Genomic DNA, 12,196 nt, shown 5'->3' on the forward strand with positions numbered 1-12,196 from the left:
CAATATGGGCGTAATTTTCAAAAGGACGTACATGTGCAAATGAACAAACAAATGTTTTATTTATATTCCACTTTTATGCACTTTTTTCAGCACTTCAAAGTGGATTACCGTCAGGTACTGTAGGTATTTCCCTATCCCCAGACGGCTTACAATCTAAGAGGGTCATTTATCAAAATGCGCTAAGGCGTTTTCGCATGCATTAAGGGCTTATCGCATGCGAAAAGCCCCATTAATGCATGCGATAGGCCCTTACCGCATGCGAAAACGTCTTTATCGTATGCAATAGCACCATATCATATGGTGCGATGCAAATTTCAAAAAGAGGAGGAGTTAGGGGCGGGGAGTGGGCCGGGTTTGCCAGTCTGCAAAATGCTATCACACAGATTTAACGCCGATTTTAACTACACCTCCTTGAATAGCGTTAAACTGTATGATAGCTTGCGTTACTGGGCGGTAAGGTTTTATCGCATTGTGCAATGTCTCCAGAAAGGCCTGTTTGAGTAGATTTCAAACTCCTGGAGGGAGGAGGGGAGAGAGAGAGAGAGAGGGAGACTAGCCATAATGTCCTCTCCCTAGATAGGTATTTGTATCCCTATGATAGGCCCACCTATGGCCTTCGGAGTAAGGAAACTCAATCCAAGATGAGATTTGGGCAATGTTCTCTCACCCTAGCTTGAGAGTGTCCATCAAGCTAGGGTGAGAGAACATTGCCCAAATCTCATCTTGGATTGAGTTTCCTCACTCTGAAGGCCATCAAATCTTCACAAGAGACCACTGTTCTGTTCGTACGTCTCACATTGAATGTCAAAGTGGCTCATAACCCCTTACACTAATACCTAAACCTCACCTCGAGTTACTAGGTGGGGGCCTATCATAGGGATATAAATACCCATCTAGGGAGAGGACATTATGGCTATTCTCTCTCTCTCTCCCTCCCTCCCTCCCCCCCCTGAGCTCATTACCAGTGGTTGAATACAACAGGTATGGCACATTGCAAAGTCTGAAAATGTTATCACAATTTGTGCTAACTTAGCTCTTCACATAGGTAATTAGTGCAAATTACAATAAACTGTATATTAGCATAAAACACACCTCTTTTGCTATCACATGTGATACTTATCACATTCTGATAAATCCAGGCCTAAGTTTGTACCTGAGGCAATGGAGGGTAAAGTGACTTGCACAAGGTCACAAGGAACAACAGTGAGACTTGAACCCTGGTCTCCAGGCCACTGCTCTAACCACTAGGCTACTCCTCCACTCTGTAGCTACTATTGTAGCAATTTCAAAAGCCCCCTTACATGGATAAATTGCATTTACACATATAAAACCCAGTTTTAAGTGTTGAAATGCTTTTTTCAAAAATCAGGCCCTATATCTCTGCGCCCAAAAATATAACCTATGAGACCAATCTCTGGGTGCAGCACATTTAATTTAAGGATAGAGGGTACGGCCAAATAACCATCTAACGTCTCCAGAATTGCTGACCAAATCCAAGCTATCAAAGTACAGCTGGGAGGCTTGCATCCGCCTCTCTCCTTCACCCCATTCATTGTACGAGGGTACAAATGGATTTTATAAAGGCTTCAAGGCAGTCTGTTTAGCAGTCAGCTTTGCATTGGCTAATATCTTATGACAGCCTATTTGCGAATGACAAAATACTTGCCTTTTAATACAACGGAATACAGTCAATGGAAACAACTCTTTAAATAAACATAATTAAGAATTGTTTCATGATAATATGTGCTGAGACTAGACAATTTTTAAGTCTCATTAAATTGTTTTCTTCTATGCAAAGGTAAAAGGGGAGATGCAGTTCATCTTCTGGATCTGTGCTAATTATTTGTAAGGGTTTTTCCAGGGTAATTCATAAAATTCATTTGGCAATATTAAAACGAATGTCAGGTATAGCTACAGATCAGCCAGAGGCTACTGGGACTGATGGTCTGGGTACAGAGAAACGTTCTGTATTGTGAAAACATTGTGTTAGCACTTAAACACAATATAAAATACAGCATTTCCGTTCCCAGGCTATATCATATTTAATTGCCATTAATATTGTAGCAAACAAACCTGGCCTAGTATCTGTTTTTGTTATTAGCTTGAATTTGAGTAGATGACTAAATAATACAGGTAAATGAGAACCATAGGGGTAGATTTTAAAAGGTTGCGGGCGGATGTACATGTGTGTGCGCTACCCGGTGCACACATATGTACGCCCGATTTTATAACATGCCTACCCCCCACCCCACCTTCCCTTCCCCTACCTTCCCCGCCCTATTCCCCCTACCTTTTTCTTTCCTGTTTCCAAACTTACTTCAGCCCTGGGGCTGAAGTAAGCTGTGCGCGCCGGCCGACTGCCGGCGTGAGATCCCAAGCACAGTGGCAAATGGCCGCTGTGCCTGGAGCCTCTGGCCCCGCCCCCACATTTTTTGCAAGCCCTGGGACTTACATGCGTCCCGGGGCTTTACGCGCCTCGCCGGGCCTTTTTAAAATAGGCCCGGCACACGTAAATCCTCCATATTTACGTGCGTAACCTTTCATTTGGGGTAGTTAGGATAGAGATAGGGGGAGGGCAGGATAGGGAAGGGAGGTTAGGCTAGGGGGTTGGGAAGTTCCCTCCCAGTTCACTCCTTAATTTGCTAAAGTTGACCCCCACTTGCGCGTGCTGACCCGGCATGTTATAACAACACGTGTCCATGCGTGCGTGCCGGGTAGCATGCGCACATGGACGTGCATGCATACGTTTTGAAAATTTACCCCGTATAGTACAACACATCAAACAATCTACTTACTAATATGCATGACTGACAGTCAAATTCCCAAAAAGGATCTACAATAGTTACTAAGACTCAATATGACTACATAAAAGCTATAAATTATACCAATATAAAAGGTATCACCCTCCCACAGCATATTTTATGTCCAATCTTAATGAGTGTTTGAATGGAGTGAATGTAATTGTAATATGTTTGTGTGATAATTATGAAATAATTGTTTGTATTTTTACTCATTTGTATTACTTATTGTCAATGTTTTTTGATACGAGATGTTTTAATAAACTTGTAGTAAAAAATTAAATTGGAAAATTAAATTTAACATTGTTGTATAATTTTATTATGATGAGATGATTGCGTTTATATTGGTATAATTTTGAGCATTGGGAATCTTTAATGTATACCTTCGGTGAATGCTGTACATGAAAGCTATACCAAAAAAGTACGGCAAATTTCTGCATACAAATAAAAGACAGCAAAAGCAATCAAAAACCCCTGTGTAACTGGTAGGATGTTTGCAATTCTGAAAGCCAAGTGTAGTTGCAAAGCATAGTGCTACACCAGTTTTACAGGTATTAGCAAAATAGCAACATGTTATAAATTTGGATAATATTTTGCCAAAATCTAATTTAACAGATATACTTCACTAGAGTTTTTTTAATTATGTTTTTCAAAGAGAATTTTTAATATGTGTTTCTTGCCTTGACTCAAACTTTGCCTGGCAGTACGTCTTCTATCCAGAGGAAAGCTAAGTGCTAGATATGGACACTTTATTCAACCGGGTTTGATGAGTTGTTTTTTATTGTAGCACATAAATCACATAAAATGCGGAAGACATCTGTCAGCTTGAAAGGTTTTGGATCGGGTTCTATGGTATTTCAGAATCCATTGTTTGTCTTATAATAGTTTTCCAATATTGTAGTATACAGAAAAAAATGGTCAGATTAGTTTGAAACTTCTGTGCAATAATGCCCGCCATTGTCAGTGCTTCAAATTGTATTACTGTGTAGTCAGTCTCCTCTCATAAGTATTCACTGCCACATCCGGCTCACAAACACAAGCCGGAGAGAAACCATGACAGAAGCTGGAGCTCATCAAAAAGTTGCGATTCTTTGTTTTTTTAAGACTTATTAGAATTTCAATATGGTACAGGCCATCATTATATTGTGACAGTTCTTTATTAAATAAAGTTAGTCAAGGTTTAGAGATGTGCGCAGGAAGATGATGGGGAGCAGTACAGAATTCATGGCAATGTATAATTCTTCATATACAGTATATAGTTGTTTAAAGTTTTCTTCTAATACTTTTTACCCTCCGTCACTCCCCTGCCTTCTACCTCTTGCAGCCTAAGTAAAGGAAACCGTCTTGCCTTCAGCATCCCTACTACTCCGCTCTGACTGCGACGGCGCCCTCTTCAATTCACTTTTTCCGGGCTGGTCCAGTACCTTGGGGGCAGTACTGCTATATAAGAGACTGAAATTTATTCTGGAGCCTGGTTTCTCCCCCCTCAGGTTTACAGACCCTAGAAGAAAGCCCTAGATGCCCATAAGTCATGCTAAGAGTGTTACCCAGGCCAGGCTCTGAAGGAAGCTGCTCTGTGATTTCTGGCCAAGGACTGCAGCTGTGATGCTTAGGTGAGGTGGACAGGAGAAGCAGGCTGTAAATAAAGGCTCTTGGCACCACACACCCAGCAGGGGCTCTTTTTCAATTAAGCTGAAAGCCTAGAGAAGCAGAAGAAAGCTGTTGGGAAAATAAATGTCCAAATTCTCACCTTAGAACATTGAGCCTTAACCTTAAAACAGTCTCCCATCTTACGCCATAATTCTTTCATTGTATTAATTCCTGTATTTATGAACAAACTATGGGGACTGAGTACTTGTGAAAGGTGAGCAATTAAACAGGAACAAAACAGAAGCCTTGACAAAGATATTACTGCTCACAAGCTCCAAACGTGTCCTAATTCATTCATCTTTTTATAGCTACCATATGTCCAATATATATTACATATTTTTCTATGTATAGGAAATCATAATTATGGGTCCATGTTTTATGGCATATATCTTTTATGTTTTTTTTATGTATATTTAATGAATTTATTTTTACCTTGTCTGTTTTTCAACATTCACTTTTCTTGGCTATCTAATGCAAATATTTATATACAAGAAGCAAACCATAAGTTATTGAAAAATAATAGGATTCTTGCTTTATAATTTGTTTTTCATTTTTCTTGATATTTTTACAAGTTTTTTTCTTTTGCTGTCATAACCAAATAAAATCACAGCTCCTCACTATAACAATAATCCACAAAGCTATAATAAGGTGCAAGTTAAACTCTTAAAAAACAACTTAAAGAGTGTCTATAAGAGCAATAGCAAATAAATAAGGTTCTTAAAATAAATGTACAGTCTTGTGCTCACAATGGGCTATAGACAGAATCATAAACAAGGACTAATATCAAATCATTTACAGACAATCTTTTCTCGCTTCTGTATGTGCTTAAACATTACACATCAATTAATGCAACTTCAATACAGTTAATACTTATCTAGAAAATGTGAAGATCCACAGAAAACTCCACAGGACTATGTAAACCCTCATATAAACATTATCTAACACTGGCAATGTTTTGGCATTTCAATACCCGCCTCTGGGGTCATGGAAGAGTTTCAAAGTCCTATCAGACCATTAGTCTCACAGAGTTTTCAAAAGAGAGAATAATGTTTGTGTGGGTGGTAAATGATTTGAAATCATTGCTTGTTAATTATTCTGCCTATAGCCTGTTGTAGGCACAAGAATAACAGCACCTCCCTCTTCTGCCGTGAGTGGGATGGGTCCTGTTCGTGGCTGCCAACCTTCCTCTCAATGGCACCCCCTCCTGGATGCCACTCGGGGAGGATTGCATCCCTGCACCCCTCCATAGTACACCACTGCTTGCATGCACAAATTAGAATATAAGTGAGTATATGCTATTTTAAAAACCTCTTTAGCCTTTCCTTATAGGGGAACCATTCCATCCGTGTTATCATTTTTGTCACCCTTCTCTGTACCTACTCCTGTGCAACTATATCTTTGTTGAGTTGCGATGACCAGAACTGTACTCAGTACTCAAGGTGCAGTCTCATCATGGAGCGATACAGAGGCATTATGACATTTTCTGTTTTATTCACCATTCCCTTCCTAAAACTTCCTACATTCTGTTTGCTTTTTTGACTGCTGCAGCACACTGAGCCGACGATTTCGATGTATTATCCAGTATGACATCTAGATCTTTTACCTGGGTGGTAGCTCCTAATATGGAACCTAACATTATATAACTACTAGAGATGTGCATTCATTTTGGACAAATTAGACAATTTCAACGAAGTTGTCAATTCATCCTGGTTCGGAGGACCCGAAAAACAAATGCAATGTTTCTAAAATTTCGGGAAAATTCATTTTTCAGGTTAGCACATACTATCGGGAGTTAGTGCGCGCTAACCTGAAAATTGGGGTCCCCGGGAAAAAAAAGCCCAAACCGCGGGAAAAACTAAATTTCCTGTAGTGGGCCGAAAACGAAGCCCGAACCAAACGATTTTACCACTGCACATCTCTAATAACTACATCAAGGATTATTTTTCCTTATATGCATCACTTTGCACTTGTCCACATTAAATTTCATCTGCCATTTGGATGCCCAATCTTCCAGTCTCACAAAGACCTTCTGCAATTTATCACAATCTGCTTGTGATTTAACTACTCTGAATAATTTTGTAATCTGCAAATTTGATTACCTCACTCATTGTATTCCTTTCCAGATTATTTATAAATATATTGAAAAGCACCGGTCCAAATACAGATCCCTTTTCCACTGAGAAAATTGACCATTTAATCCTACTCTCCGGTTCCTGTCCTTTAACCAGTTTATAATCCACGAAAGGACATCGCCTCCTATCCCATGACTTTTTAGTTTTCTTAGAAGCCTCTCATGAGGGACTTTGTCAGACACCTTCTGAAAATTCATATACACTACATCTACCGGTTCACCTTTATCCACATGTTTTTTAACCCCTTCAAAAAAATGAAGCAGATTTGTGAGGCAAGACTTCCCTTGGGTAAATCCATCCTAACTGTGTTCAATTAAACCATGACTTTCTATTCGCTCTGTGATTTTGAGCTTTAGAACAGTTTCCACTATTTTTCCAAGCACTGAAGTCAGGCTCACTGGTCTATAGTTACCCGGATCGCCCCTGGAGCCTTTTTTAAATGTTGGAGTTACATTGGCCACCCTTCAGTCTTCCAGTCATCAGGTACAATAGAGTAGCGATGTACATTCCTTTTAAACAAATGGCACATCCAAACCATAAAAAGCCATTTTTCTTTTTTCCAAAAGAAATTAACTGAAAATATCCTTGCATGAAAATACTTGCAAATTTTCAGGTATTTTCATTTCATTCAAAAAAGTGCCTCCCTGACCCCTGAAGGCTCCTGCTGTTGATTCCCAGGACTTCCCCGGATCATCCCTGGAACCCTCTGATCCCTCTCCCACCCCACCAAGAAACTGGCAAGGCCCAGGCCTAACTGACTTCCCAGAGCTAAGCCTAACCAGGGCCCCTCAAGATCCCTCCTACACTCCACCTGCCCGTGAAAAAACTTGCCAATAGCATCTATATTTCCATGTTGGTCCTGGAGAAAGAAAGGGATAGGGATGATGACCAACACCGTGATCCTTGTAAAATGGTACTGGTATCAAGTGACATTACTTTGGTACTGGCCACATGGCCGCTGACACCATTTTCAGAAGGAGCACTGCAAGGCAGGAGCAAGCGGGCATCACACCTGCCCCTTTCTTTCTCCAGGACCAGCATGGAAGGGGGTAAGTGGTGCCAATTTTTCAGGGAACAGGGGGTCATAGGAGCTGGGGAGACCCCAACTGGGCTCAGCCCCAAATGAGTAGATCTTGGCCCTGCTGGTTTCTTGGGGTCAGAGGAGGATTGGAGGGCCCAGGAAGGCTCTGGCTTGGCTTGGTTCATCTGTTGAGTAAAAGCCAGGCCAACAGGTTTCTTGGGGGGGCCAGGGGGAGTTGAATATCTTCAGATCTTCAAAAATCTTTACTTTGGTTCAGCAAAGAACCCAAACTGAAATAAATGTTAAAGAAATCAAAAAATGAACCCCTCCCCAAATTGAAAAAATGAACCAAAACATTTGTTTGGTCTGCTCATCCCTATCAAAAAAGCAATAGACAATGATGGAAATCAAATCAAGTTCGTAACTCACAGTTCCACATTTTATCGAGCCCTGGAGGAAATCTGCTAAAACATTCTTCATTTCACCACCCTAGAAAAAGTCAACTACATCCTCCTACAGCTGGCCCCACAGATGCCGCACCATTTGGTAAGACTAGCATAACTCCATTTTCCCCATGGGAAATTCAACATTATCCTTCTTGTTACATGCTTATTTATTTGGTTCTTTTAACGATGGAAGTAAAGCAATAATATAACAAATCTTTAAAAAAAAAAAATGTTGCTGCTCTAAGTCAGAAACAGAATTATGCTTCTAATCTTGAACATTTTCAACCTCTAAGGGTGATGGATAATAAAGATGAAATACAGAGTATCCTTGATGTGGGTCATTTTTATTTGAATTGAAGGATAATTTACTAGTTCTCTCTCATTCTGTTTACTTCATTTTTGTTTTTTCCTGCATTTTATTTGACAGGAAAACCTAAGTAAATTAGAATAATTTGCCATTCCTCTCAATGTAAAATAAAGTAGCTTATTTGCACATATCTACAAACTGAGTATTCTGCTCTATTTCTGACTTGCATTTACAATCTTTGCAAGAAACACCTGCTGATGCAGCACGAAAATAAATTAATTTACCTCTGAGGCAGATCACTGTGCTGTCAATACCTCCCTCTACTTTTCCTTGAAAATGCATAAAAGATATATATAAATAATTCATTTAAAAAAAAAAATGCTACCAAAAGATGTGGAAGAATTCCACTTTGATAAATATTGAGAATATTTTCAAAATATTCTTTACTGATGAAAACTATTTAAAATGATGTAAAAATGTGAACTCCTACTACATTAAATGTTGTAAATATAGAAATTGCTTAGACAGAATGAAAAGCTACAATTCCTTAATCTATGCTCCATTTTGTAGCAGAAATGTGTGCTCTATATCATTTACTCTTCTGTTAATATCCTACTAACATCAGACTTATCCAATTACAGAAAGGAAACCTGTTTGATTTTAGTTTTCAGCAGTTTTAGTTTTTAGTGATAGCGCACCTTGATTATTGTATGCAGTTCTGGTACCACATCTCAAAAATATATAGTAGAATTAGAAAACGTACAGAGAAGGGCAACCAAAATGACCAAGGGGATGGAACAAGCCCACTATGAGGAAAGGCTAAAGAGGTTAGGACTCTTCAGCCTGGAGAAGAGATGGCTGAGGGGGGATATGACAGAGGTCTATAAAATAATGAGTGGAATGAAATAGGCAAACACAAACTGGTTGTTTACTCTTTCAAAAAGTATGAAGACTAGGGGACATGCAATGAAGTACTAAGTAATGCATTTAAGACAAATAGGAAAAAATATTTTTACTCAACACATAATTAAACTCTGGAACTTATTGCTGAAGGTTGTAGTAAAAGATGTTAGTGCAGCTGGGTTAAAAAAAAAGGTTTGGACAGGATCATGGACGAAAAGTCCATAAAACATTATTAAGATGGGGAAATCCACTGCTTATTCCTGGGATAAGCAATATGGAATCTATGGATCTTAGGAACGTGTGCCTTGCACTGGCCACTGTTGGAAACAATACTGAGCTTGATGGACCTTTGATGTGACCCAATATAGCAACTCTTATGTTCTTAGTATAAACTCCAGAAGCACACTAGTTAGGATGTTATTGAAAACTGGATTTTCTTCTATCACAGAAGCTTTTCTTTTTCAGAAATCTGTATTAGGGATGTGCAGCCACAAAATGTTTAGTTCAGTTTATTTTTTCATTTTGGATATTTTTCCCTTTTTATTTGGTTTGTTTTATTATTTTTTTTTTTGGTTTGGTTTATTTGCCAAACTGAAAAAAAAATCCATAAAACTAAACTACAAAAAAAAAAATTCAAACAGCTAAAAAAAATAAATAAATAAGGAAATGGGCCTTTGGACACCCTGGCTGGGGTGTATCTTGCCAAAAAATGTCCCAGGCCTGGCACAAAAGCCTAGGTCCCAGGCTGAGGACAGATACTGCCAGGGCCAGCACGAAAGTCTCAAAGAGAATCTTGAACAGCATACACATCCTAGAAGCCTGAGAAAATGTAAGATCTAAACATCCTGTAGTGCTATTGGCCAGAAAACTATTACCTATCAGAAGGCCATTGGTCAGGAAGAATTGTTAATACTGTATGCAGTGACTAGCTCTGCAGACAGAGAACTAGCCCTGAAGGTGCTATAACTATCCAATCTCATCTGGGAGTTTAGAGAGAGCAGATCTCTGTGCTGAGGCCCTGTTGAACTCCTGTGGGCAGCCTTCTTTCTGACTTCCCCAAGCACTAGTTAAACAGTGTAAAGTGTTTTGTTAACTTTTACTGTTTATTCCTAGTTGTTTTACCTATTCCTGTTTGCATATTAAATCTTTATCTGTTCACTGATCCTCATTTTTGTTAACAAACTTATTAGTTTGTTAGCACTACCTATCTTGGACTGATTACATTGATCCCAGTATTGTGTGCATTTGGTCTGTAGGTGCACTTCTAGGAGCTGTGTGACCCTTGGTTGTGAGGCATCTCAATGTCCCTAGAAACCACCAGAGAAAAGCTTGCAGGTGGGGGAACTCCCACAGAGACAAGCAAGAACCCAGTTTTAGAGTGGGAGGTCGCCAGTGTAGGAGCACATGCGTAGGTGCAGGCAGACCAAGGCAGTGCTTGGCATGACCCTCCGAGTGGCCACAGGGTTACCCTGAGTGGGTGTTAAGGGTAACTCTGAGGCATTACAGAACATTCCCCATAACCTAGCAATTGAAAATTGATGCCAGCCACCTGGAGGAAAGGACTAGAGAGACATCATTTTAGCACCTTCCTCTAGAGCAGATGGTGTCATTTTGATGTACAGCCATAGAAAAACATGGCTGTACATCAAAATGGCACTGGCTGCACCACTGGATGGCGCCAAAGTGGCGGTATCCGCCAGGTGGATGGTAATGTTTTTCAAGTGTTGAGAAAAGGATTAAATGACTGGAGGCCTGGGCTTATTACTCGGCACTAGGACCCAGCTTCAAGGCTGGGTCCTGGTGCCATGCCTAGGCCACAGCACCAGGCTGCAAGGCTGGGGTCTGGCACAGATTGGACCTAGGCCTTGGTACTAGGACCAGCCTTTAGGACCAGGCCCATCCTGGGCCTTAGTCTCAGCCCTGGGCCCTGGCACCGGGACCAATCCTCATAGCCAGGGTTCGGTACAAGGCCTCAGTCAAGCAAATTATGATGATATAGGTAGTTCATATTTACTTTTAACTTCTGAAAAGAACATGGATTATTTTCATTCATTTAAATTGTTATTTAATGACAAAATATATTTTGTTTGGCACATCATAGAAACATAGAAACATAGAAATGACGGCAGAAGAAGACCAAACGGCCCATCCAGTCTGCCCAGCAAGCTTCACACATTTTTTCTCTCATACTTATCTGTTTCTCTTAGCTCTTGGTTCTATTTCCCTTCCACCCCCACCATTAACGTAGAGAGCAGTGATGGACATCAACCAATTAAGATAGGCTCCATTAGTACTCAAGGAATTAAACCATAACAGCATTTGAAATGTTTACATTTAAGTTATGATCCTCTAGCCAACAAAAGATCCATTGCCTAACTGATAACAATGGACTCATCCAAAGACTTTTTGATAAACTCATCCATAGCAAATAATGTAGCAACACTTTTGACACATTTGCTTTTTCTACCAACAGACATGAAGGAGGACACTCTAGATGTGGCATTATCCATAACCTGAAATTTTTGCAGGCAGAAAATAGCTGAAAAGCAACAGCCCTAGATTTGAAAAGCATGTTGATTCTCTACTCCGCCCGCAGGAGCTCTTTCTCTCAATGCAGATAAATATAAGTGCATGGTAAAAGAATAGAATAAGGTACGCAATTTTCGGAAAGGATAATTTGCACCCAGGTTTACCTGAATTACCTGGAAATTATTTTCAGTGAGATGAATTTTAAAAGCCCCACCCGCGTCAAAGCTGAGAGATTCACATGTGTTTTGGGCTGGCGGGTGCTGTGTGGATTTTAAGAGGCACCTGAGTACATGCGTATCTCCCGATATGCGCACAAATCAAAAAGTTTAAAAAAAGGGGGCAGAGCCAGGACATGGTCTGGGCATAGCATGGGTGGGACATGGGGTTCCAGGAAGGTCGCTTGAAATGCA

The 12,196-nt window shown here is 40.1% G+C and overlaps 1 protein-coding gene across 5 annotated transcripts in view; it reads right to left on the minus strand.

Moving 5' to 3' along the window:
* The window catches only part of AGBL1 (ATP/GTP binding protein like 1), a 712,193-nt gene that overhangs the window by 264,397 nt on the left and 435,600 nt on the right, over window positions 1–12,196 (minus strand). The gene's annotated exons all lie outside the window — the stretch shown is intronic.

Source organism: Rhinatrema bivittatum, chromosome 13 (genome assembly GCF_901001135.1).
Source record: "Rhinatrema bivittatum chromosome 13, aRhiBiv1.1, whole genome shotgun sequence".
Lineage (NCBI taxonomy): Eukaryota > Metazoa > Chordata > Amphibia > Gymnophiona > Rhinatrematidae > Rhinatrema > Rhinatrema bivittatum.